At 49.2% G+C, this 20942-nt stretch overlaps 1 protein-coding gene across 2 annotated transcripts in view; it reads left to right on the top strand.

Annotated features, from left to right (window-relative positions):
- kank2 (KN motif and ankyrin repeat domains 2) overlaps positions 1–20942 on the top strand; it is an 84629-nt gene that overhangs the window by 12959 nt on the left and 50728 nt on the right. Inside the window, exon 1 of one of the 2 annotated variants that reach the window (XM_033012302.1) lies at positions 18123–18271. The exons of the other annotated variant lie outside the window; for it this stretch is intronic. The gene's annotated coding sequence lies outside the window, so the exon portion shown is untranslated. Of the gene's footprint in view, positions 1–18122; positions 18272–20942 lie in introns of those variants that run through there. 2 annotated transcript variants of the gene reach the window in all.

Genomic DNA, 20942 nt, shown 5'->3' with positions numbered 1-20942 from the left:
CACCCAATGTAATCGGCCAAGGCACTGGTAGTGGCGGCTGCACTGATGACAAATGTGTGACCTTTTACTTTGGCTCCATGTCTGTCCCCTGAGGTGGAAGCGGAACGGAGATCCAGGCTCCTGACTTTCCACCGCTGCTGGATCTGGAGAATCTCTCACTCAGGAAGGGCGGGCAGTCAGAGAGTGCAGAGTAGGCTTTAGAGATTTAAGAGGGCCTAACCTAGACCTGAGTGGGCGGCACGGTGGCGCAGCGGTAGAGTTGCTGCCTTACAGAGCCAGAGACCCAGGTTCAATTCTGACCACGGGTGCTGTCTGTATGGAGTTTGTACGTTCATCCTGTGACCTGCGTGGGTTTTCTCCGGGCGCTCCGGTTTTCTCCCCCACACTCCAAAGACACACAGGTTTGTCAGCTAATTGGATTCAGTAAAATTATAAATTGTCCCGAGGGTGTGTAGGATAGTGCTAGTGTGTGGTGATACACAAAAATGCTGGCGAAACCCGGGTGCAGCAGCATCTATGGAGCAAAGGAGATAGGCAACCTTTCGGGCCGAAACCCTTCTTCAGACTGATCACTGTGTGCGGTGATCGCTGGTCGGCATGGTCTCGGTGGTCCTAAGGGCCTGTTTCTGTGCTCTATCTCCAAATTAAATGAAGATACAGTGTGGAAACAGGCCCTTCGGCCCACCAAGTCCGTACTGGCCAGCAATCACCCAGGACACTTGCACTATCCTACACACACTAGGGACAATTTGCAATTTGGAGAAGCCAATTAACCTACAAATCTGTACATCTTTGGAGTGTGGGAGGAAACCGGAGCTCCTGGAGAAACCCCTCGCGAGTCACAGGGAGAACGTACAAACTCCGTACAGACAAGCAGGATTGAACCCGGGTCTCTGGCGCTGTGAGGCAGCAACTCTACCGCTGCGCCACCATGCCGCTCTGATCCTTGTGCCTCTGTCAAGAACAGAGTCTGCACCACACCCCTGTGTGGTCAGGGCCGAGAGCTGGATTCTCCACTCGTGATGTTTTGATTCATCTGAATGGAATGCATTTATAAACGAGTGTATCAAATGCCTCTTCAAACGCTGTGTCTCGCGGGGAGGCTGAGAACAGTGCGTGAAATGGAAATTGTGTGAATTTGCAGCAGAGTTAACAGTCCCTATCTGAGAGAAAACCTGACATCTCCTGCCTTCTACCACCATGGCCAAATCCTTAAGCTGGAAATACGAGGTGCAGGTCTACAAAAAGAAACTAGTGTAGATGGGACATGTTGATCGACGTGAGCAAGTTGTGCCAAAGGGTTTGTTTCCTGTTTCCACGCTGTATGACTCTAATGCCCCTGTCCCACTTAGGAAACCTGAGCGGAAACCTCTGGAGACTTTGCGCCCCACCCAAGGTTTCCGTGTGGTTCCCGGAGGTTGCAGGTGGTTGCCGGAGGTTGCAGGTAGTGGAAGCAGGTAGGGAGACTGACAAAAACCTCCGGGAACCGCACGGAAACCTTGGGTGGGGTGCATAGTCTCCAGAGGTTTCCTAAGTGGGACAGGGGCATTATACTCTGGATCAAGTGGACGTCTTTGTGAGAGTGGCTGGTGACTACTTGCCAGTCAAGGGCTTCGCAGCACAAACATGTTTCCCTAACATAGAATTCATCAACTTGCCAACATCCTTCCCCAGACTCCCACCACACCCTCCACCCATTCCAAAGAACACTTTCCATGTCCATGTCTCTGTGCCAATGGCCATGACTGGGAATCCTTCCCAATTGCAAGGCTGTACTGCACAGCATCGCAGTTGCCACTTTAAATCTTTAACTGCAGATGCTGGTTTACAAAATGGGACCAGTGTAGATGGGGCATGTTGATCGACGTGGGAACGTTATGCCAAAGGGTCTGTTTCCACGCTGTATGACTAAGATTTTGGACAGAAAAGACGAGGAGGAATTTCTTTAGTCAGAGGGTGGTGAATCTGTGGAATTCACTGTCACAGCCGGCTGTGGAGGCCAAGTCAATGGGTAATTTTAAAGCAGGGATCGGCACATGCTTGATTAGTCTGGGTGTCAGGGTTGTGGGGAGATGGCAGGAGAATGGGGTTGAGAGGGAACAATAGATCAGCCACGATTGAATGGTGGATTAGACTCAGTGGTTGGAATGGCTTAATTCTACTCCTGTGACTTATCAATATGACACAGTTACAAAATAAGGGCCGGCCATTTAAAAATGAGGTGTAGAGATTTCTTCTTTCAGAGGGTGGAGTCTCTCTGCCCGCTAGACGGGTGGTTGGATCCCATTTAATGTGGAGAGAGAGATAAAGATTGAAGGATTGAGGATGATAGGGAACTGGCACAGAGAGGGATTGAGGCCAGTGTAGATCGGCCATGATGCCATTGAGCAGTGGGACAGGCTTGAGGGGCCGAGTGGACTACTCCTACTCCTGCTATCCTGTGGCCAGGGTTTGACCCAGTCTTGTCTTTTTCAGCTGCTTGAATCTTAACATGTATGAATGCAAGTTTGAAATTGATTGAATTCAGTGTATTCAAGATGTACTCAAGAGAGAGTTGGATAGAGCTCTTAGTGCTAAAGGAATCAAGGGATATGGGGAGAAAGCAGGAACGGGGTACTGATTCTGGATGATCAGCCATGATGATATTGAATGGTGGTGCTGGCTCGAAGGGCCGAATGGCCTACTCCTGCACCTATTTTTCTATGTTTCTATGAAATGTTTGAAAGATACAGCATGGAAAGGCGCCCTTCGGCCCACCGATCACCCGTTCACACTTGTTCTGCTATCCCATTTTCTCGCCCACTCCCTACACACTTGGGGCTAATTAACCTACAAACCAGAATGTATTTGGGATGTGGAAGGAAACCGGAGCACCCGGAGGAAACCCACGTGGTCATAAGTGACAGGAGAGGAATTAGGCCATTCAGCCCATCAAGTCTACTCTGCCATTCAATCATGGCTGATCTATCTCTCCCTCCTAACCCCATTCTCCTGCCTTCTCCCCATAACATAGAAAATATAGAAAATAGGTGCAGGAGGAGGCCATTCGGCCCTTCGAGCCAGCACCGCAACCTCTGGCACGTGTATTAATCAAGAGTCTGTCTATCTCTGCCTTCAAAATATCCCCTGCCTTGGCCTCACAGGGAGAATGTGCGAACTCCACACAGACAGCACCTGAGGTTACTGTAGGATCGTTCCCGGGTCTCTGATGCTGTGAGGCAGCGGCTCCACCCGCTGCGCCACTGTGCCGCCCTTGTTTCATACAGTGTCTTGCCCCTAAAATGCTGCTCCCGGGATGGCTAGCTGTTGCTCTCCAGCCACACATGAAACCACTGAGACCTGTAGGTGTAAGGGAGAGGGTCAGGGATAGCAGCAGTTTCCACAGACATAATGAAAGATAGAGTGATTTATCCAACTGGAAAAGCTTCTGGCTCAGGCAGAAAAAATAAATGCTGTTTTTGGAAACTCACAGTTTGTTTTTACCAGTTAGTTTTTTACTGTTTCCTTTCCGTGTCTGCTTTCCCAGCCCCTCTGTCCTCCCCTCCTAACTCCCATATCACCCACTACCTCACACAATCTCTATCAATCCATGCCCCACCCCAACGCTCTCACCCCCCCCCCCCCCCCCCCCCCCCCCCCCCGTCTCTCCCTCCCTCCACTCTACCCCTCCCGCTCCATAGAACATAGCTCAGCACAACACAGGAACTGGCCCTTCGGCCCACAACGTCCCTGCCGAACATGATGCCAAGTTAACTTTCTTTCTGGAGTCCAGAACCAGGGGCCACAGTTTAAGAATCAGGGGTAAGCCATTTAGAACGGAGACGAGGAAACGCTTGTTCACACAGAGAGTTGTGAGTCTGTGGAATTCTCTGCCTCAGAGGGCGGTGGAGGCCGGTTCTCCGGGTACTTTCAAGAGAGAGCTAGATAGGGCTCTTAAAGATAGCGGAGTCAGGGGATATGGGGAGAAGGCAGGAACGGGGTACTGTTTGGGGATGATCAGCCATGATCATATTGAATGGCGGTGATGGCTTGAAGGGCCGAATGGCCTACTCCTGCACCTATTGTCTATTGTAATATTCCTTGTATGTATACATACTTGTCTGATACATTTTTAAATTATTTTAATTGTCTATTGTCTATTAACTAATCTCCTCTGTAAGTGATCCATATCCCTCCATTCCCTGCATGTCCATGTGCCTATCTAAAAGCGTCTTAAATGCCACTATCGTATCTGCCTCCATCAGCACCCCTGGCAGCGTGTTCCAGGCGCGTTCCACTACCCTCTGCGTAGAAAAAACTAGACCCGCAAATCTCATTTAAACTTTGTCCCCTCTCTCCTGAAAGCTACCTCAGTCCTGCCTACCTCCCTGCCCGACACTCCATCCCTGACACCAATCTGCCCCACATTCCATCTCCCTGCCCCTCCACCTTGGTCAGTGTGTCCAGTTGCCCCTTCTCAGCAAGCCGCGAAGGAGTTATTTGGAGAATGCGCCCTGGCTTTTGCTCGTGTTATTGCGATTTAATGAAGTAAGTTCTGTCGCATGTTCCGCTAACCCATCCCAGACGCTGCACATTCCTCTCAAGCAACAGTGATCTCTCCGACTTGATGCTATCCAGGGATTTAGATTCAGTGATCAAGCTCATATAAAGATGAGAAACAGATAACCACTGAATCGTTTCCGTTCCCATGCTCCCCTTTGTTGCTCCTCCTTTCTTCTCTGACCTCTCTCCTCCACAGGTTCTGAACAAGGACTGACCCAAAGTTGAACATAAGATAGGCACAAAAACCTGGAGTTAAGGGCCTGTCCCACTTAGGTGTCTTTTGCGCGTCACGCAGGTGGTGTGCGAAGATTTTGTGAATCCCGAAATCCTTGGGCGCCGTGCGCAACCGCGCGTCCCCACGCACCATGTGTGCGTAATGCACGCCATGCGCGCCACGATGCGCGCTGCGTGCGTCGTGACGAGTAAATGATGTCACGTAAATGACGCGCAAATGACGCCCAAGTTGCGACAGGCCCTTAACTCAGCGGGACAGGCAGCATCTCTGGAGAGAAGGAATAGGTGAGGTTTCTGTTCTCGACCCTCCTTCAGACTGAGAGTCAGGGGAGAGGGAAACGAGAGATATAGACGGTGACGTGGAGAGATATAGAACAAATGAATGAAAGATGTACAAAGAAGTGACGATGATAAAGGAAACGGACAAGGGCTAGGTGAAAACGGGTTACAGACAATGAGACTCAACAAGACGGCTGAAGCTATCACACCGACTTCGGTGAGGGAGGGACGGAGAGAGAGTTGAAAGTGTTCCCTTCAATAGGCAATTCCTCCCACTTATCTAGCAGGTTTTAGAGATGTCCACAGTAAGGTTTTAATTAGGTGCTGATAGGTGTAAGATGCCCACACCCACCTGTATTTCATATGTCATAGGAGCAGAGTTGGGCCATTCAGCCCATCTACTCTGCTATTCACTCATGGCTGATCTATCTTTCCCTCTCAACCCCATTCTCCTGCCTTCCAAAAATAACATTGACACCCTGACTAATCAAGAAACCTTTTCTTTCATTTGCATTTGTAAACATAGAGAGGAAGTTCATTTCCAAAAATAGACTTTATTTAGAATAAAAACTATATACAAAAACAAAACCTGCGTACAGACTCTACAGATATTCTCAGCGTTGATGCAATAATAATTGTCATACTCAGTAATGTTTGCAACACATTTTTAGAGAAAATGAAACTCCTTGTAACTCCCCTGGGGTGATAACCCGTACCTTGTTTGGGGGGTGGCCCCACCAGACTCTGCCCCCCATGTCCAGCAGTGGAAGGACCCTAGTGGTCCTCCCCCACACCGAGCCTTGGCGTTGGCTGCACCGAGCTTCAGTGCGCCCCTCGGCACGTACTCCTGCAGTCTGCAGCAGGCCAGTCGGCAACCTTCCCCCGACGGACATCCCGCTCTGTTGGGAGACCAACAAATGCAGAACAAAGAGCGTCTTTCACCGAGTTGATGGTCTTAAGTTCACCACCAAAACCGGGATACTTTTGCCTCCAAGTGGCTTTCTTCCGGGTTCTCCGGTTTCCTCCCACATCCCAAAGACGTACAGGTTTGTACGTTGTTTTGCCCCCTGTAAATTGCCCCTAGTGTGTAGGGAGTGAAGGAGAAAGTGGGATAACATGGTACTAGTGTGATGGTCGGCATGGACTCGGTGGGCCTGTTTCGTTGCTGTATCTCTAAACTAAACTGATATTTGCGTGGCAGCTGTGGCTACAGAAGTAGCTTACCACCACCGAGTGTGACTGAGGAGTGAATGAATAATGCGATGTAAAGCGCCTTGAGTATTAGAAAGGCGCTATATAAATCCCATCCATTATTATTATTAGTGTAGATGGGGCATGTTGGGCGGTGGAGGCAAGTTGGGTCGAAGGGCCTGTTTCCACACTGTATCACTCCAAATGCTACAGGCCATATGTTGCTGAAGCTTTTGGGTTAGTGTTGGTTTAGATAAAGTTCTGCTGTATCGTAGTCAGCTGTTGATGATTTTCTTAGCATGACTGCACCTCGATCAATATTTGTAGTTCTGATTAATAGGACGCTTGAGATCATTATATTTTATGTTTTGTCTCAGTTCTGAATGAAATGAAGCGAACATGGTCTTGGCTGGAGCCTGGATTGGCCATGTTTGGGTTGGCTTGGCGTGAGCTCCTCATGTTATCCACAAGCAGACTTCTGTTTAGTTTAGTTTAGAGGCAGCATGGAAACATGTCCTTCGGCCCACCAAGTCCGCACCGACCAGCGATCCCCACACATTAACACACACTAGGGACAATTTTTTTAATACCGAGCCAATTAACCCACAAAGCTGTCCGTCTTTGGAGTGTGGGAAGAAATGGAAGACCCCAGAGAAAATCCACACAGGTCATGGGGAGAACGTACAAACTCCGTACAGACAGCACCCGTAGTCAGGATCGAACCTAGGTCTTTGGCGCTGTGAGGCAGCAACTCTACCGCTGCGCCACCGTGCCGCCCTAACACCGTTGTGTTGGATAATGTTTGACTGATGTTAATGTGTTGGCTAATGTCAGAGTGTTGGCGGGAGGGATTCTGGTTCAGGGGGCATGAGGACAAGTCCTGAGCCTGGAGGAACCCATTCAAATCTAATCGAGTTATACATTGGTAGACAAAAGTGCTGGAGAAACTCAGTGGTTGCAGCAGCATCTATGGAGCGAAGGAAATAGGCAATGTTTCGGGCCGAAACCCTTCTCCTTTACAGGAGCTGGACCTATTTGGGTGGCTTGGTTTTGTAACAGATGGCTGTGGAGGCCAAGTCAATGGATATTCTTAAGGCAGAGGTAGATAGGATGTTGATTTGTACGGGTGTCAGGGGTGATGGGGAGAAGGCAGGAGAATGGGGTTAGGAGGGAGAGAGAGATCAGCCATGATTGAATGGTGGAGTTGAGTTGATGGGCCGAATGGTCTAATTCTGCTCCTATCACTTCTCACTTCCTTGCTTCTGCTTCAGACCCACCTCTGCCCCCATGTTGGGTCTGGTTCAGGTAATTTACGACTCTGGGGTTGAGAGTGGCCGCAGTTGAGTTTAAGTGTTACATCAGAGCCTATCTACATTGTGTGGGGTCATAGTTGGTGCAAGTATCTGCAATGTCCGAGCCTTGAAACCTATGTGGAGAGCAGTGATTTCCCACTGGCCAAAATGTCCACACAAAAGTTAGCTTAGAGATACAGCACTGAAGCAGGCCCTTCGGCCCCCTGAGACCATGCTGACCATCGATTGCCTGCTCTACCACCCACCAAATGGAGCTGTGTCGGGGCCTGGCAGATTTTGACGCCAACAGAGACAACAACCTTGCTGCTCAACACCCGGCTTGAGATCTAACTATTCCTTTGGTTTATTTATGTTTCATTCGCAAGAAGAAGAAGAACCACACTAGTTCGATGCTATCCCACTTTCTCATCCACTCCCTACACACTAGAGGGCCAATTAACCTACAAACCCGCCCGTCTTTGTGATGTGGGAGGAAACCCAGGCGGTCACGGGGAGAAGGTGCAAACTTCACAAAGACAGCACCCGAGGTCAGGATCGAACCCAGGTCAGTGAGGCGGCAGCTCCACCCGCTGCGCCTCTGTTCCGCTCCCTTTCTTTCTAACTGCATTGGTACAGACCTCGTAACCAAACCCACCGCCTCTGCTGCCAAGTCCCGGCCCCTGCACTGGCCCCATGTTTTCTCAGAATTACTGGCTAGCAAAGCTTCCCGACTTTAGGAGCAGAGAGATGTTATCCAGTTCCTGCAGAATTAGTGACGGGCCCTGGGAAAATGACAGAGCTGCAGACCGCAGCTTAAATTAATCAAAATCACAGCAGCGAAAAAGACAACTGCTGCAGAGTCACAGCAGCCCTTTAGTTGAGGCCAGTTCATTGGCTATATTTAAGAGGGAGTTAGATGTGGCCCTTGTGGGGGGGGGGGGGGGGGGGGGGTGGGGGGGGGGAGGGGATGGCTGGCAGTCGAGAGCAACAGACAGGGAAGAGCTCCTCACAGCGAGAACGTCACGGGCCCACACACGCACGTATGGCATTAATTAAACCAGGTTTCGCGCCATCTGCTGTACATGTGGGCCGATCACTCTGAGATGCCCATTGTGTGCTCTGCATACCACAAGTCTGCCAGGACAGGGGAGGGGGGGGGGGGGGAGCCACGGACATCCAAACACGAGCTGGAAGACGTATCATTTTGTGCCTGATCTAGCCCACTTGCCTGTCGCTTTCTGCAAGTTACAAGCTCATTCTGCAAGTGACAAGCTTTTTTTCCTCTATGTTTCTCAGTTCAGTTTACTGTCACGTGTGCCGTGGTCAGCGGAAAGACAATACATGATTACAATCGAGCCGTCCACAGTGTATAAGATATGTGCAAGGAAAGGGATGTTTGGGAACGTTTCATTAACAACGTTCTTGTAACTTTGGAAAGGACAGATTTAGAGGGATAAAGGCCAAACACAGGCAGTTGGGACTAGTGTAGATGGGACATGATGGTCGGTGTGGGCAAGTTGGGCCAAAAGGCCTGTTTCCACTGTACCACCCTCTAAGTTCAACTTTCCAAGATGGCGTCCAAGTCAGGTGACTCCCTGTGTGCTGGATCTGCGATCATCCATAATAATAGCTCCACTCTTTTAAATATCTTCCCCAACAGCAGCCCTTTAGTTGAGGCCAGTTCATTGGCTATATTTAAGAGGGAGTTAGATGTGGCCCTTGTGGCTAAAGGGATCAGGGGGTATGGAGAGAAGGCAGGTACAGGATACTGAGTTGGATGATCAGCCATGATCATATTGAATGGTGGTGCAGGCTCGAAGGGCCGAATGGCCTACTCCTGCACCTATTTTCTATGTTTCTATGTTTATCATGTATCTGTACACTGTGGATGGCTCGATTGTAATCATGTATTGTCTTTCCGCTGACTTGTTGGCAGATGACAAGAGCTTTTCGCTGTACCTCGGTACACGTGACAATGAACTAAAATAAACTTGTATGTGTAGGAAGGGACTGCAGATGCTGGTTTAAACCGAAGTTAGACACAAAAAGCTGGAGTAACTCAGTGGGTCAGACAGCAACTCCACAGAATAGGAATAGGTGACGTTTTGGGTTGAGACCCTTCTTCAGACTGAACTGAGAGTCAAGGGGAATGGGAAACGAGAGATACAGATGGTGATTTAGTTTAGAGATATTGCATGAATGTGCAGCGGTAGAGTTATTGCCTCACAGCTCCAGTGACCCAAGTTCGATCCTAACTACGGGAGCTGTCTGTACAGAGTTTGTACGTTCTCCCCGTGACCTGCGTGGGTTTTCTCTGGTTTCTTCCCACAATCCAAAGACGTGCAGGTTTGTAGGTTAATTGGCTTTGTAAATTGTCCCAAGTGTGTGTGTGTAGGATAACGCTAGTGTACTGGGATCCAGCATCGAGGCGAATCCCGCTTGGAGTGCATACTGTCGTTGTGTCCTTGGGCAAGACACTTCACCCACCTTTGCCTGTGTGTGAATGTGTGTGATTGGTGGTGGTCGGAGGGGCCGTAGGCGCAGATTGGCAGCCACGCTTCCGTCAGTCTGCCCCAGGGCAGCTGTGGCTACAGAAGTAGCTTACCACCACCGAGTGTGACTGAGGAGTGAATTAATAATGCGATGTAAAGCGCCTTGAGTATTAGAAAGGTGCTATATAAATCCCATCCATTATTATTATTAATGATCATCAAAGCACAGCTCCGATGGACTGGGCACGCCATCAGGATGAATGAAAACCGCATGCCTCGACAGGTCTTCTACGGCCTGCTCTCCTAAGGACAAATGAACCGTGGGCTTCCCAGGAAGCGATACAAAGTTTGTGTCAAGGACCATCTCCAATATTATGGTCTTGCGCCCAAGCAACTGGAAGCCTGCGTCAGCGACCGAACTCGCTGGCGCGGAGCTGTGCGAACAGCAGCTTCGAGGAGCGCCGCATGGAGCGACTTACCAAAGCCAGGGGGAGGAGGAAAGCGGTCGCCTAGAACCCGCCAGCGATGACCTTCATCTAGAAACATAGAAAATAGGTGCAGGAGGAGGCCGTTCGGCCCTTCGAGCCAGCACCGCCATTCATTGTGATCATGGCTGATCGTCCCCTATCAATAACCCATAGAAACATAGAAAATCTGCCCCACTGCCCTTGTTTATGTGGTTCTCGTGAGCCATGTCAGAACTCACCAGAACTGAGACTGCACAACCCGCCATTGTCGTTACCGGCGGGCCGCCACCACTGGGATTGCTGTTCAGTGTGGACTCGTTGGGCCGAAGGGCCTTTTCACCGTACTCTATAACTAAACTAAACATTTACACAGTGTGCTGTGGTAATCAGAACTGTTGACTGTATTCACATTGTGGCCCAACCGGCAACTCTAATGTGACCTCTCTACTCTCATTCTCAATGCCTTGGCCAGTTAAACATTGCACATGCTTTCTTAATGAATCTACCTACCTGACATTCTGGGACCAGTCAACCTGCACGTGTAACAATGTTCGTCATTGTAACAAGGCCCCGTCCTAATCCTGCAGCTCCCTGACTCACGGCTCAAGTCATAAACACTCCGGCTCTTGGTTTCCAGATGAGGTAACGCTGCAGTAAACAGAGGTCACAGCTTAGAAACGGGCGATTCAGCACAATGTTCGCCTGTTGTTCTGCTCAACATCACCCCAGCCACAACCCTACTTTGTCTCACTTTATTGTTGCTAACGGTGGCGCAGCGGTAGAGTTGCTGCCTCACAGCGCCAGAGATCCGGGTTCCATCCTGACTGCGGGTGCTATCTGTACAGAGTTTGTACGTTCCCCCTGTGACCTGCGTGGGGTTTCTCCGAAATCTTCAGTTTCCTCCCGCACTCCAAAGATGTACAGATTTGTAGGTTAAATGACTTGGTATAAATGTAAAAACTGGCCCAAAAGTGTGCGGGAATTGCTGGTTGGTGTGGGCCTGCTGGGCCGAAGGGCCTTTTTCCGTGCTGTATCTCTAAACTAAATCGTTCCTCGGTTCCCTTCTTCCTCATGGACCTTGAAAACATCTTGCATATTTTCATACATGCAACATTATCCAACTTCCTATTTCTCAAAGATAGACACAAAGTGCTGGAGTAACTCAGCAGTGTGTAGGAAGGAACTGCAGATGCTGGTTTACACCGAAGATAGGCACAAAATGCTGGAGTAACTCAGCGGGACAGGTAGCATCTCTGGAGAGAAGGAATGGGCGACGTTTCGGGTCGAGACCCTTCTTCGGACTGAGCAGGTCAGGTAGCACCTCTGGAGAAAATGGATGGGTGACATTTCGGGTCTTCAGACTGAAAATAGGGAGTTGTGTGTGGAGGGGGTGGTCCCATTGTTGGATAGGGAAGGTGTGATCCCAAGAGGGATACAATGTGGAGGACTGTATTACTAGTTAAACGCCAAGGATGGTGGAAGTGGGGGAGGGAGGGGGGGGGATGGGGAGAGTAGTGTGCATAGAATTACTTAAAATTAGAGAATGTTCATACCGCTGGGTTTTAAGCTACCATATAGCATTCTCCAAAGATGCTGCCTGTCCCGCTGAGTTATTCCAGCACTTAAGTTCATAAGTGATCGTAACAGAATTAGGCCATTCGGCCCATCATGTCTACTCTGCCATTCAATCATGGCTGATCTATCTCTCCCTCCTAACCCCATTCCCCTGCCTTCTCCCCGTAACCCCTGACACCCGGACTAATCAAGAATCTGTCTGTCTGTCTGTCTGTCTGTCTGTCTGTCTGTCTGTCTGTCTGTCTGTCTGTCTCTCTGTCTCTCTGTCTCTCTGTCTCTCTGTCTCTCTGTCTCTCTGTCTATCTATCTATCTATCTATCTATCTATCTATCTATCTATCTATCTATCTATCTATCTATCTATCTATCTATCTATCTATCTATCTATCTATCTATCCCTTTCAAATATCCATTGACTTGACCTCCACAGCCGTCTGTGGCAATGAACTCCACAGATTCGCTTTGTGTCTTGTTTGTTCTTCTCCGTACCTGGGTGTCCCCTGCTGGGTGAGTTTGTTCGTTTCCCCGGAGTGAACACGCGGGTTTTCTCCGGGTGCTCCGGTTTCCTCCCACACTCCAAAGGCGTCCATCTTTGCAGGTCAATAGGCTTCGTTAAAATTGTAAATTGTCCCTGGTGTGTAGGATAGTGTTAGTGTGCGGGGTGATCACCGGTCGGTGCACTCAGTGGGCTGAAGGGCCTGCTTCCGCGCTAAATCCTAAAGCTGTTCCACAGGAACTTTACCACTCAAATAATTGACAGCAAGCCACACAAGGGTGTGTTGAACAGAGACAAGAGGCCTAGTCAAACCGAGGATTATAGACACAATGTTTCCATGCCCACCCCTGCATCATCTGTACGTTGTGTAGGGATCTCGGGACCCTCCCTCCGTTTATCTCCATCTGGCCCCCCTCACCTCCCACCGGGTTCAGCTTCGACAGATCTCTGCCTGCTGTTTGTCACTGTCACTTTCTGCAGTACAATCTGTACCCAGAGACAAGGCGGTTCAACATAATGAGGCCTGTGTGTGTGAGTTCCACAGGTTACCAGCTGTTCTGCTGTCACGTACTACATGTGTGACTGTCAGGAGACACCGCCACTTTCTCTCTCCCCTAACTCTCAACTCAACAAGCCGTAAGCTGCTCCTCCCACAGCCTTCTGCGCCGAGAAGCAAATCTCCCAGTAAACTCTGTTACCGATGGTCAAATTTCCTCGTCTTAGAATGATCGACTTTTATTAACAATAAAAATAAAACGTATGGTGGCGCAGCGGTAGAGTTGCTTCCTTACAGCGCCAGAGACGCAGGTTCGATCCTGACTATGGGTGCTGGCTGTACAGAGTTTGTACGTTCTCCCCGTGACCGCGTGGGTTTTCTCCGAGTGCTCCAGTTTCCTTCCTCCCTCCAAAGACGTACAGGTTAATTGGCTTTGGTAATGATTATAGTGTGTAGGATAGTGCTAGTGTATGGGGATCGTTGGTCGGCGTGGACTGAAGGGCCTATTTCTGCACTGTATCTCCAGAGTCTAAAAGAATGTGGAACAAAAGCTGACAGTAACAGGCCTGTCCCACTTGCCGATTTTTTTAGGCAACTGCCGGCGACTCGTAGTCGTAGCAGGTCACCGATAAACCAGAGACAACCTACGTCATCCTAGCGACAACCTACGACTGCCCCTACGTCAGGAGAAGTCAAGCTACGCTCATTGGAGTCAAACCCACTGTCGCCGAAAAATGTTCAACATGTTGAGAATTTAGCCGCGACCAGAAAGGCGCTACGACTTTTTGCGCGACTGAGGAGACTTCTCCCAACGATCACCGGCGAACATGTGGCGACAAACTAGTCGCCTGTAGTTGCCGTAAAAATCACCTAAGTGGAACAGGCCCATTAGACTGTAGATGAGCTGTCCTCAAGTGTCAAGATTTTAGTTTTGAGATACAGAGTGGAAACAGGCCCTTCAGCCCATTGAGTTCGTGGCAGCCAGCGATCCCTGTACATTAGCACTATCCTACGCACTAGGAACAATTTTGGGAGTCTTTGGAGTGTGGGAGGAAACCTAAGGTCTCGGAGAAAACTCACGCAGATCACGGGGAGAATGTACAAACTCTGTACAGACAGCACCCGTAGTCGGGATTGAACCCGGGCCTCCGGCGCTGCATTCGCTTTAAGGCAGCAACTCTACCGCTGCGCCACCGCGACAGTCCAGGAATAATCCCAGGAACATTTGGGTTAACATATCATAAGCGTTTGGCAGGACTAAGCCTGTACTCAATGGAGTTTAGAATGATGAGGGGTAGGGTAGGTCAGGTCTCATAGAAACTTACCGAATAATGAAAGGCCTGGATAGAGTGGATGTGGAGAGGATATTTCCACTTGTGGGAGAGTCTGGGACCAGAGGTCACAGCCTCAGAACAAAAGAATGTACATTTAGAAAGGTGAGGAGGAATTTCTTTAGTCAGAGGGTGGTGAATCTGTGGAATTCTTTCCATAAACGGCTGTGGAGGCCAAGTCAGTGGATATTTTTAAGAGGGAAGTTGACAGATCCTTGATTAGTACGGGTGTCAGGGGTTATGGGGAGAAGGCAGGAGAATGGGGGTGAGAGGGAAAGATAGATCAGCCATGATTGAATGGTGGAGCAGACTTGATGGGCCGAATGGCCTAATTCTGCTCCTAGAACTTACGAACTATTGCTGAATCTGTCAATGAAAGTCATTGCTACTGATGGGAATCTCGGCAGGAGCCAACATTGTACATGTGTGGGTTTTAACCAAAGGCATTTAAGATATTTTATTTTCTCCCACATAATGATTGCAAAATGGAGAGGTTTGTGAAACCTTGCGTCATGTCAGAGTCCGACTGAATGCTGGCCTGGATGTGATGTTCTTCGTGACTTCCCCACAGCTGTGTTTGTGGTCTCTGCTTCCAGCGACTGGCCTGGAGGGTGTCCCAAACATTAACGGCGCTCCCTATCCTGTGGCACAGCTGGGACACCACAGTCATTGCTACCAGGCTTTGCTAGAGTCAGGGAGGCATTGGTGGCGCAGCGGTAGAGTTGCTGCCTCACAGCGCCAGAGACCCGGGTTCCATCCTGACCACGACCAGTGTCTGTACGTTCTCCCCTGACGTTCGTGGGCTTTAGACAATAGACAATAGGTGCAGGAGTAGGCCATTCGGCCCTTCGAGCCAGCACCGTCATTCAATGTGATCATGGCTGATCATCCCCAATCAATACCCCGTTCCTGCCTTCTCCCCATATCCCCTGACTCCGCTATTTTAAGAGCCCTATCTAACTCTCTCTTGAAAGCATCCAGAGAACCTGCATCACCCAGGCAGAGAATTCCACAGACTCACCACTCTCTGTGAGAAAAAGTGTTTCCCCGTCTCCGTTCTAAAGGGCTTACTCCTTATTCTTTCTCCGGGTGCTCCAGTTTTCTCCCATACTCCACATACGCACAGATTTGTAGATGAATTGGCTTCGGTAAAATTGTAAATTGTCCCTAGTGTGAGTAGGATAGTTTTAGTAATCGGTGGAATGGGTCCGCACTATATCTCTAAACTAAACTAGAATCAATCACTTACAAAGCATATATCAGGCGTCAACACTGAGCAGCAGCTTGGGGGCGGCCAAGTGGCCTGTGTACGTTGTTTGATTTAGTTTAGAGAGGCTAATTTATTCTGAAAATATTAAAGCCTATCTGAGGGGCAGGTTACAAAGAAACATAGAAACATAGAAAATAGGTGCAGGAGTAGGCTATTTGGCCCTTCGAGCCTGCACCGCCATTCAATATGATCATGGCTGATCATCCAACTCAGTATCCCATCCCTGCCTTCTCTCCATACCCCCTGATCCCTTTAGCCACAATGGCCACATCTAACTCCTTCTTAAATATAGCCAATGAACTGGCCTCAACTACCTTCTGTGGCAGAGAATTCCACAGATTCACCACTCTCTGTGTAAAAAATAATTTTCTCATCTTGGTCCTAAAAGACTTCCCTCTTATACTTAAACTGTGACCCCTACCTCTGGACTTCCCCAACATCGGGAATAATCTTCCTACATCTAGCCTGTACAACCCCTTAAGAATTTTGTAAGTTTCTATAAGATCCCCCCTCAATCTTCTAAATTCTAGCGAGTACAAGCCGAGTCTATCCAGTCTTTCTTCATATGAAAGTCCTGCCATCCCAGGAATCAGTCTGGTGAACCTTCTCTGTATTCCCTCTATGGCAAGAATGTATTTCCTCAGATTAGGAGACCAAAACTGTACGCAATACTCCCGGTGTGGTCTCACCAAGACCCTGTACAACTGCAGTGTAAACCTCCCTGCTCTTATACTCAAATCCTTTTGCTATGAAATAAGTTACAGTGAGGGGTGTATCGTTGTTACAGCAAGGGGGTTGGAGTTGCAGAATGCACTTGAATGAGTTCCACATTGTGGTTTTCCACATGTGATACTGTCTGTCATATGGTGTGGTTCATGACTAAGTGGTTCTTGGGTCTGGGGATGTGCGGAACGAGGAATTAATTGCTGGAAGAGCACAAGTCATCTCCAGACTTCCAGCCTAATTGAGTCTGGCATTCATCTTGCCTGCCTCAGACTGCGAACAGTTCCTTTGCTCTGCGCAGCCCAGAACTGCCAATGCATGAATCCTTTTCATCTGCCAGTGAGCAAAGGGTCGCTAAATGGGTGGTCTGTCTCCCGTGAAATTTGCAGTCTTGATTGTAAGATTCAGAGATTGCGCATAATGGGACGTATGAATTTCTGTGTCTGAAATGAAGAAAATAATTAATAATCACGAGGCAGGCTGGGTCTCTAGAGCAAGAAAGTGAATCCCCGCTCTGAGTCAAAGTCACAGTCAAAAAATGATAGAGCACAGAACCTGGACCTTCGGCCCATCGAGTCTATACTGACCCTCAAGCACCTATTTTTACACTTCTTCTTTTCGTGTCTTTGAAGCTGGTTGGCTATATGACAGTTTCCCATTCCTTTACACAGTCCTTTGCGTTTTTATTGAACACTGCAAGATCCTTTGAGCTGCACTGGTTGGGTAGTAGGGGGCAGACAAGGCAGTGCTGCATTGTATGGTCCTCTTCTCCACATTCACAGGCGGTTTGGCCAGTTTCATAGCCCCATCTGGCTAGTTTCAGAATAAGGGGTAAGGGCCGAAGGGCCTGCTTCCGCACTGTATCTCTAAACTAAAATCTAAATTGAACTAAACCCCATGTTCCCAATGTTGGGGGAGTCCAGAACCAGGGGCCACAGTTTAAGAATAAGGAGTAAGCCATTTAGAACGGAGACGAGGAAACACTTTTTTTCACAGAGAGTTGCGAGTCTGTGGAATTCTCTGCCTCAGAGGGCGGTGGGGGCCGGTTCTCTGGAAGCTTTCAAGAGAGAGCTAGATAGGGCTCTTAAAGATAGTGGAGTCAGGGGATATGGGGAGAAGGCAGGAACGGGGTACTGATTGTGGATGATCAGCCATGATCACATTGAATGGCGGTGCTGGCTCGAAGGGCCGAATGGCCTACTCCTGCACCTATTGTCTATTGTAATATGTTTAAGAAGGAACTGCAGATGCTGGAAAATGGGAGGCTACACAAAAATGCTGGAGAAACTCAGCGGGTGCAGCAGCATCTATGGAGCTGAAGAAGGGTTTCGGGCCGAAACGTTGCCTATTTCCTTCGCTCCACAGATGCTGCTGCACCCGCTGAGTTTCACCAGCATTTTTGTGTACCGTCTATTGTAATATTCCTTGTATGTATACATACTTGTCTGATAATTTTTTTAATTATGATTATTTATTAAAGACCGAACGTCGGAGGTGATGTGCTTGGCACTTTGGTGCTTTATATGTGAGATGGTTTGAGCATAAAAGGGCTTGCTGTCAGTGCCCGAGTCAGTAGAAGGGTTACTGAGTCTGGCATTTAACACTGGTATTGTTGCCAGGGAATTTAAATCCTCCCAGCAGGAGCGAGAGAGAGAGAGAGAGAGACTTTCACGTACATTCCTTCATCCTCCGCTCTGATCTCTGCTCCCCGCCTGCAGATCTGCCAACACCTCCACACTCGCTGCGATCTTGCTGCTCCCTCTCAGCCCAGTAACAGCGCTCCCTCTTCGCCCTGCCGATGACCACAGTGGGGTAATACCAGCATCCCGAGCCCAAACCCCCCGCTCTGACTCGATGCCCCACCAGTCAACGTGAAAGTTCCAGGTAGGACCAGAAAGAATATGTGCCCGGGACTTGGTCAATCGGTTCACTCCTGTCCCCTGCTGCCCTTTGAGTCCAGTCGCTGGTCACAAAGGGTATCAACGTTGGCTTTGGTTCGTAGACACGAAATGCTGGAGTAACTCACCAGGACAGGCAGCATCGCTGGAGAGAAGAAATGGGTGACCTTCAGAGTCTGGACCCTTCTTCAGACTTTAGTGGGTCAGTTTCCCACCCAGCCCTTGCCAAGCGCTGGCGATGTGGCTTGTGTGATGCCTTGTTCTTCTCCACTCGTTCCATTTTGTATAATTACACCCTTCACACCTCCGTAACCTCTTCCACTCTCAACCTCTCCACATTAATAATGATGTTCACCCCGCGATCGCGTGGGTTTTCTCCAGGTGCTCCGGTTTCCTCCCACATCCCATAGATGTGTATGTTTGTAGGTTAATTGGCCCGCTGTAATTGGCCCCCTCTTGTGTGGAGAATGGATGAGAAAGTGGGATAACACAGAACAAGTGTGAACGGGTGATCGAGGGTCGGCACGGACTCGGCGGGCCGAAGGGCCTGTTTGCGTGCTGTATCTTTCAATCAAAAACACTTGTTCTAACAAGTACCCTCATCTTCTTGACTTGTACCCATAATTGGCCACTGTTCCTCGGTCATTATTTGTTAAGGAAGGAGTCTCAGAGTTTATATTGGTGACGATAATCTGGGTATTGTTGATGTTGCTTCCCCTCTGTGTCTGGCTTTACTCTGTGTGTGTGTGTGTGTGTGTGTGTGTGTGTGTGTGTGTGTGTGTGTGTGTGTGTGTGTGTGTGTGGTAGCGTTTGTGGTAGCGTTTGTGTGTATGTATGTGTGTGGTTGACAAAAAGGCTGGAGAAACTCAGCGGGTGAGACAGCATCTATGGAGCAAAGGAAATAGGCAACGTTTCGGGCTGAAACCCTTCTTCAGACTCAGTATGTGTGTTTGTGCACGTGCTGTTGTGTGTCCGTGTGTGTGTGGGTCCATGTGTGTGTGTGTCGTGTGTGTGTTTGGGCATGTGCTGTTGGTGTGTGCGTGTGTGTGCGTGTGTGACCCAAGGACTCCTGTGCTGTGAATCGATTCCCGCCTCAGCCTAGACCATCACCACACGTGACTGAGGTTTGCATCTTCTGATTGCAGCTGACATTTGTGTCGGATGCGGTCGGAACTCCAAGCTTGTCTCCACACCATTGAACATTGCTCACACCTGATTCAGTTCCCTCACTCCATGGTGGAGTGTGCGTGTGGGGGTCTGTGACACTGAGTCGGCTGATGATGCGTGTGGTGTGGGGGTCTATCACACTGAGCCGGCTGATGAAAGATCAGCTCAGCAGAGATGTGGAGTCAACCACTTGCATTTTCCAGACCTCTCGCTGCAGATGTGTTGATTTTCGACCGGAGCCCATTGTTGTGTAACCATGGGAGCAAACTTGGACTATTTAGCCTCTCGAACCTGTTCTGCCATCCATTGAGATCACAGTTGGTCTGTGAGCCAACTCGAGTCATCTCCACAGTAAACCCTCATTTTAACAGACCTCCTTATTATGGATGTGCGGGAACAAAATGCACATGCTGGTTTAATCCGAAGATAGACACAAGAATCTGTAGTAACTCAGCGGGACAGGCAGCATCTCTGGAGAGACCCGAAACGTCACCCATTCCTTCTCTCCAGAAATGCAGCCTGTCCTGCTGAGCTACTCCAGCTTTTTGTGTCTATCTTCGGTTTAAACCAGCATCTGCAGTTCCTTCCTACACATCCTCAGCAGCAATATGTTTAATTGGCTTGGTATAAATGTAATATTGACCCGAGTTTGCGTGGGGTAGTGTCTATCCTTATTATGGAGATAGCCACAAGGTGCTGGAGTAACTCAGAGATGTCAAGCAGCATCTCTGGAGATAAGTGATGGGCGATGCTTCAGGTCGAGACCCTTCTTCAGTCTCAAGAACCGCAATAGGTCCGAAGAAGGGTTCTGACCCGCACGTATTCGGGAGGTGGGAGGAAACCGGAGCACCCGGAGGAAACCCACGCAGTCACGGGGAAAACTTGCAAACTCCACACAGACAGCACTGTTGTATGTCAGCTCCCAGAGCTGGTGTCGTGGAGGTATACTCCCCTCATTGATGCTGGCTCTCGGAACGAAAGCCTCATCCCAAACATCCACCGTCTCCACTCACCGCTTTCTGCAGCTCCATAATTACCACCTTCCCCCACATTGAAGTGCAAGTGCGGTTCGCACCTCCCCCTCACTGACAGCCTCAGCACATCCAGCCTCATGTTTACAGTCTAAATAACGGCACTCTCATTAAGTTGGCCACAGCTCGACCTCTTGGTCCAGAGCTGGTCGCCACATCACAGGGGCGATGTAATTACACAGGGGAGGAGATTATTTAACCAAGATGCTTCCAGGTTTGGATATTGGGAGCTCAGAGTAAAGATTGGGCAAGATGACCTTGTTTTCTTTGGGACAGAGGGGGCGAGATTGTAGATTTAGCAGGGACCTAACCAACGTACACAGAACTGTACGGCAACCGAACAGGCCCTTCGGACCACAGTCTGTAGCAAACATGTTGCCAAGTTAAACTAATCTCCCCTGTTTGCATGTGATCCATATCCCTCCATATCCATGTGCCTGTCTAAAAGCCTCTTCATTG

This window comes from Amblyraja radiata, chromosome 35 (genome assembly GCF_010909765.2).
Source record: "Amblyraja radiata isolate CabotCenter1 chromosome 35, sAmbRad1.1.pri, whole genome shotgun sequence".
Taxonomy (NCBI): domain Eukaryota; kingdom Metazoa; phylum Chordata; class Chondrichthyes; order Rajiformes; family Rajidae; genus Amblyraja; species Amblyraja radiata.
Note: the sequence above shows the minus strand (reverse complement) of the source record. Positions and strands in the feature narration are given on the sequence as shown.